Below are 7,397 nucleotides of genomic sequence, written 5' to 3'. Positions count from 1 at the left end.
CTAAGTTAAATGTTGGTTTTCTTTTGTCCGCTTATTATAACATTATGCATTTGTATGGGAAGTGTACATAAAACAAATCAAGCAACCTATGTTAGTTGTTTCTTACTTTCTTTTTTCGATCTTAGCATTTACATACTTATTATAAATTTACAAAATCTAATCATAAATTAACGACCAAAGTAGATATGCATTTCTTATTTGTATATATATATATATATATATATATATTTGGTTACGACAATGTGCAAAAGAAAAACCTACACAAATATGGGTCTAAATGTAAATGCAAAATCCTATACAAAAAAAAAAAACTAATTTCAAACTATGAGGGTACGTAATTTTGCATGCATGCATGCAAATACATTAAACAATATTTTCACTATATACAAAACATATATGTCAAACAGGTAATATTACATAACATAAATCTTAAGTAAATAAATTAATTAGCTAACATGTAAAAAGAATTTAATTTGCTAATATAATTAACTACATCAACAATATATAATAATATACTGTAGTGCTATAAATAGCATATTTATATAATTTATATAAATAAATAAATTAGTTTATATATATATATATATATATATATATATATATATATATATATATATATATATACTGTGTACATTCACGTACACATTTTTGGTGTATATATATATATTTTAAAATCAGGTATATATATACCTGATTTTTGAGAGTTGATCGGGAAACGCTTGGTCGCCGGAGGGAGCAGCGGCGGTGACGGACGCCGGTGAGAGAGAGAAGTACCACCGAGGGAGAGAGAACACCACTGAGAGAGAGAGAGAGAGAGAGAGAGAGAAAGACAACGCGCGTGATCCAAAGAGGCCTAGAGAACGACCGGGCTGAGAGAGAACACGCGGGTGAGAGAGATGCTGCAAAGGGCTGATGGAGAAAAAAAAATGGCGGATGAAAATGGGTCTGGCTTGAGTTGTGCGGGGGAGAGAAAGAAAGAGAGGGAAGAAGGAAGCAGGAAAGAATAAAGAAAGAAAAAAAAAAAAAAAAAAAGAAAAGAAAGGGAAGGCGTAGCTGGCGGGCGCGCCTTCCCGAGGACCCTTTTTGACGTGCCACATGGCACGTCAAGAACTCTTTTAAATTTATTTTTTATTTTTTATTTTTTTGTAAGAATTTAAATTTAAATTTTAAAACTATACAGTTTTAATTTATACCATTATTTATTATATCAATTTTTTCTCTTATATAACACATTATCCATATAATATACTTAAAACTAATTAGATAATAAACAAATTAATATTCTAAACATACAAATAATAAAATTCATTTGTTTAATTAATATTACTAGCTAGAATAATTTATGCATGAGAATTTCATATCATATATATATATAAATGAAATGTTTGATTCATATGCATGTAATAATATTAATTGTACAATAGTATATGATTATAATATGAGCTAATTGGCATGCATGTGATATATATATATATACTAATTAATTTATACTAATATGATATAATTAATTTTTTATACCAATTCAAATCTTAATTTTGTACAAATTAATATTATAGATGTACATATAATAGTATGATTATGCATGTACACACACATACACACACACACACATATAATATATACGCATGTGATATATATATATATATATATATATATATATACCAAGTAATTTATACTAATATGATAAACTATAATTTTCCTATCCAATCAAAATTAATTTTTTATGCCAATTAACATTAATTGTTTTTTAATACATATTTTTTTATATCAAAATTAAAATTAATTTTGATATATATATATATATATATATATATATGTCATAAAATTAAACTTAATATTTGTTTTTGACGTCCCATGTGTGGCACGTCAAAAACTTATAATAATAATTAGATATGTTATATTATTTAAATTATTATAAATTATATTTATTTTAATTTTATTAAAATTATATTTACTCTATCATATAATTTATATTAAGATTATATTTATTCTATGATATAATTTTTTCCTCTTATATAACACATTATCCAATTACAATTAATTAGAGAATAAATAAATTAATATTCAAGATATATAGATAATTAGATGTATCCACTGACCGACCACATATGTTGTGTTTGCCAAGCGAGTTCATGTGAGGTTTGCGGGTCTTATAAAATAAATGTATCAAGTATGTTTATATATTTTTTAAAAAATAATATGGCTAGCTATCATATTAATATTACTAGACTGATCGATTTATGCATGATAATATATATGATGTTCAAATTAATATTAATGAAATGGTTGAGTTATATGCTTGCATGTAATAATTATATTAATTGGTATACAATATATATCTAGAACGATTATGCATGCATATATTTATATATTAATTGGCACGCATGTGATATATATATACACATACATATATACCAAGTAATTTATACTAATGATAAACTTAATTTTCCTATCGAATCAAATTAAATTTTATATGCCAATTAGAATTAATTGTTTTTTAATACATATTTTTTATATCAAATTAATGTTAATTCTTTTTTACAAATTAACATAAATGTTAATAAAGTTTTTGACGTGTGGAATTGACACGTCAAAAACTTTTGACGTGTTAATTCCACACGTCAAAAACTTTTGACGTGTCAGTTACACACGTCAAAAGTTTTTGACGTGCCATTGTGACACGTCAAAAGTTTTTGACGTGTGAATTAACACGTCAAAAGTTTTTGATGTGTGGAATTGACACGTCAAAAACTTTTGACGTGTTAAAATGCACTACATCAAGAATATCTTTGTTGACGTGTCTACTTAGACACGTCAATATGTTTTGACGTGGCAAACATGAGTTACTGTTTGCCAGGTCAAAAAATACCCTTTTTTTGTAGTGTATAAAGCTGGGTAGAATGGTTTGTGTGCAATCTCGTTCGGTCGAGATTGCACCCGAGGAGCAACCAAAGAGGCTCGTCCGCAACTTCGTCCGAACTCTATTTCAGATGAGCGATCATTGGGAGTCACAGAGAGACTCGTCTACAATCCCATCCGGAAGAGATTGTAGACGCGCCGCATAGTTTTGTTGATTCCAACTTTATTTCGTATTATTATTAGGTTTAGGGTTTGGGGGCCTATATATACATGTTTTATAGACCTTAGAACGTAGTTGTTGATTATATATGAGTTTTGTTCAATAAGAAGCCTCAGACTTGAGCGTTCTTTTGTTTTCCTTCAAAACTTAAAGAGTATCTAACGTTTTAGAAAATATTTATTAGATTCCTTACTAGAATCAAGATCTAGAAATAACTATCCGTTCCTTATTGTTGTTATTCCTTGCAGCCCTCTAAGTCACGCTGCATCATATCATGACCAGATTCTCAGAACCTCTAGGCTATGTTTGCCGATGGCCTTCTAGTATTCATCTCAAAATTAACACCCAACATTCTTATTTTTTAATCATATCAATTACTTTTTATTACCATTCAAATAAAAAAATCACTATAAAACATTTTTTTTTTTCACTTTTTCATACAAAACATTTTTTTTTTCTCACATCAATCAAACATGTTACAGTTTTAAGCCACTTCATTTTTTAAGGCCAAACGGTAAAGAAAAATCAATGGGTTTAACAACTCATGGTCAAAAAACGTATGGAAAGTTCATAATAGCCTTTAATGACCAACAGTCAAAAAATTATTTTTAAGAAAAAAAAAAAAAACACTAGCAGATATTAAACAAAGAATAAAAGGGCTTATGAAAAAAAATAATAGTTTGTAACACACATATTACAACATTCCCCCACATGTTACAAACATTAAAATAGAATGAGATTCAAAGCATGCATCAATGTAGTACCCGAAGGTTTTAACCGCATCTAGGATAAATAAGTAGGAACTTAATGAATCGTTGTAGCGTTAGAATCTTTTAACCAAATCCACAAGCTGACCAAGCTCATCACCCACATAACGCTCTCCAAAAAAAATTTAAATAAAATAAAAAAATAAAAAAATAAAAAATTGGGTTGTTCTATAGAGGGTTAGCGCTTTATACAGGCTATGCGCCTCTGGATTTCATGATTGGAGGTGGCACCACCTCCACACTCACATAAGTGACATCCATCAAGAATGTGTGCAGAGAACACTACATCCCAACAGGTAGGGACTATGGAGCAATTAAGAGTTGTAAACTTATCCTCGCTCACTCTGCATCTTTTATACCATAGAAATGGCTTTCATGAGCGCTCTAAGGACCTACCCAAGTCTCTTAGGAGAAAGCACATCCACACTCATGTAGATGGTATCTATCAAGAGTGTGTGCAAGGACACCCCATCCCAACAGGTAGGGACTATAGATCCATTAAGTGCTTTAAGTTTATCCTTAATCACTCTGTATCTTGTACTGTCTTACACCATAGGAATGGTAATGCAGATCGGGTCATTGAAGAATTTGGACAGAAGCGTCCGTTCACAGAGGCGTTTGGATGGGAATTCTTGACCGACTTGATCTGCATCATCCTCTCCCGAATGGAGAAAATTCGACCTCGAATTCAGCTAGTTCTTTTCACGGTCCTTCGGATGCCCTATCAACTCGTTCCACTCGCCCTTCCTAAAGATCAAAACAAGACAACACCCTACAACAAGCGTGGTGTTCTTCATCATTGAAATACAACACCCCAAAATACTTTGAATGCCCCACACACCACTTGACAATTCTACGAATTTGCTGTACTCCTCTCATCTCTTCTCCCTTCCACGTGCCATGAAAATACTCAAGAATGGGTGAGCCGTTGCTTCCCTTGTGAACATATAGTTTTGCTCTCGGGGAATGGACCTAAATTAGCAAAGGGGGCAGGCCCCTTTCAATCCCTCTTGACAAAGCCGGAGTTCATTATGGAGATGTTGGCATCAAAGGTGGTCTATTTGCTATTGGGAAAAGGAGGTAACAACACAAAAGAAGTGTCGGAGGTAGCCAAGGGGTTAAAGGAGGAGCTTGCCGATGTGTTTCCAACAAAGTTACCTGAAGAGCTTCCTCATCTTCGTGATATACAGCACCAAGTCGACTTGGTGCCTGGGTCAAGTCTACCTAATCGACCCCATTACCGCATGAGTCCACAAGAGCATGAAGAATTGAGGCAACAAGTGGAAGGATTGTTGGCCAAGGGGCACATTCGAGAGAGTTTGAGTCCCTGTGCAATTCTAGCTTTGCTCACACCAATGAAAGATGGCACATGGAGGATGCGCGTGGATAGTCTGGCCATCAACAAGATCACAGTGAGATACCGATTCCCTATTCCCCAGTTGGATGATTTATTTGGATCAATTAAGTGGAGCCACCATATTCACTAAACTAGATATAAGGAGTGGGTATCATCAAATTCGGGTGCGGCCAAGTGATGAATGGAAGACAGCGTTTAAAACGCGGGAGAGATTATATGAATGGTTGGTGATGCCATTCGGGCTATCTAATGCCTCTAGCACTTTCATGAGGGTGATGAACCAAGCCTTTCACCCTTTCATTGGGAAGTTCATAGTGGTTTACTTTGATGACATCCTAATTTACAGCCTCAACAAGGAGACACATATCCATTATGTGAGGGAGGTACTTGGTGTACTTCGAAGGGAGAAATTTTCGCATCACCTGCCAAGTGTTCATTCCTGAAAGATTTGGTTCTTTTCATTATTTATGTGGTGTCTAAGGACGCATTGGTGGTGGATGAATCAAAGATGGTAGATGTGAGAGATTGACCCATTCCCACTACACTACATGAAGTCTGAAGTTTTCATGGGCTGGTTTCATTTTATAGGCGTTTCATCCATGACTTTAGCATTATCATGGCACCTATCACAAAATGCATGAAAGTAGGGAAGTTTTCTTGGAGTAAAGCAGCTACGGAGGCTTTTAGATTGATCAAGCCCAAGCTAACAACAGCCTCATTGCTTGTGCTCCCAAATTTTGAATTACCATTTGAGTTACATTGTGACGCTTCCAAGGTAGGCGTTGAAGCGGTGTTGAGTCAAGGAGGAAAATCGGTGGCATTCTTTAGCAAGAAGTTGAGTGGTTCAAGACTCAACTACAACACCTATGATGTGGAGTTTTACGCATTAGTGCAATCATTGAGGCATTGGAGTTCTTACCTAGCCTACAGTGATTTTATCTTGTACTTGGACCATGAGGCCTTAAAGCAGCTCAACAGTCAAGATAAGCTCTCTTCTCGGCATGCTAAATGGGTTGCATATGTCCAACAATTTATTTCACCATTAACCACAAGTCAGGAGCCCTAAACAAGGTGGCCGACACCCTCTGCCGAAAGTCGACACTTTTAATCACTATGCAAAATGAGGTACTTGGCTTTGAATTTTTGAAAGATTTGTTGATTACTGATCCTTTCTTTGGCCCCATTGTTAGAAATGTAACCTCGGGAGTGAGGAGTGACTGTGGATTGTATAATGGGTTCCTATTCAAAGGGCATCAATTATGCATTCCAGACTGTAGCCTACAGTTGAAGATCATCCAAGAGCGCCATAATGAGGGACACATAGGGCGAGACAAGATGGTTCATCTAGTTGCGGAATAGTTCAATTGGCCGAGCATGAAGAAGGACGTGGAGAGGTTTGTGCAATGTTGCAGAGTGTGCCAAGTATCGAAAGGAGTGGCCACTAATGCCGGATTGTATATGCAGTTGCCTATTCCGAAGAGCCCATAGACCAACGTGAGCATGGACTTTGTATTGGTGTTAAATGCTAAAATATTCATATTTTAAGCCCTTAACTTACATGTGTTAATCCTTTAGTTTAGGTTAATTTATGCCATTTTAGTTCTTTTTTTGTGTTTTCCTTGTTTTCGTAGGTCCTTGGAAGAAAAAGAAGCAATCTAAGAAGTTTTGGAATTAAAAAAGCTATTTTGGGAAAATTGGAGGCTCTGGTAGTGCGATCGATCACAGGGAACTGCGATCGAGCACACTACAGGTGAAGACCACGAGCGCAAGACACCTGTGATCGAGCGCACCCATGCGTGATGAGCAAGTCAGCCGCCAGCCTTGATATGGAAAGTAGAATTTCTAAGGTTTTGTAACTTAGTGCGAACTAGGGCTCAAACCCTACGATTTTTAGGGTTTCTAGAGTATTCCTAAGGCCTATAAATAGATCCTTAAACCTTTAGAATAGATACACAATTTTCAAGGAGAAGAATTGGAGCTCTTCAAGTTCAAGTTTCGGGTTTATTCTTTTCCTTTCTTTTTATTTTATGAATATGTTTAACATCAAACTTATGTGTAACTAATTTACTTAGTAGGGCTAGATTGAAGCCATAGTTATGTTTAGCTAATATTCAATATTGACGCCTTTGTGATGATCATATTGTGATATTTAACTTGATTAATTCCTGCTTTCATAAATTCCTTATATGTGTGT

The sequence above is a fragment of the Corylus avellana genome, chromosome 7 (genome assembly GCF_965113065.1).
Source record: "Corylus avellana chromosome 7, dhCorAvel1.hap1.2, whole genome shotgun sequence".
Classification (NCBI taxonomy): Eukaryota; Viridiplantae; Streptophyta; class Magnoliopsida; order Fagales; family Betulaceae; genus Corylus; species Corylus avellana.
Note: the sequence above shows the minus strand (reverse complement) of the source record.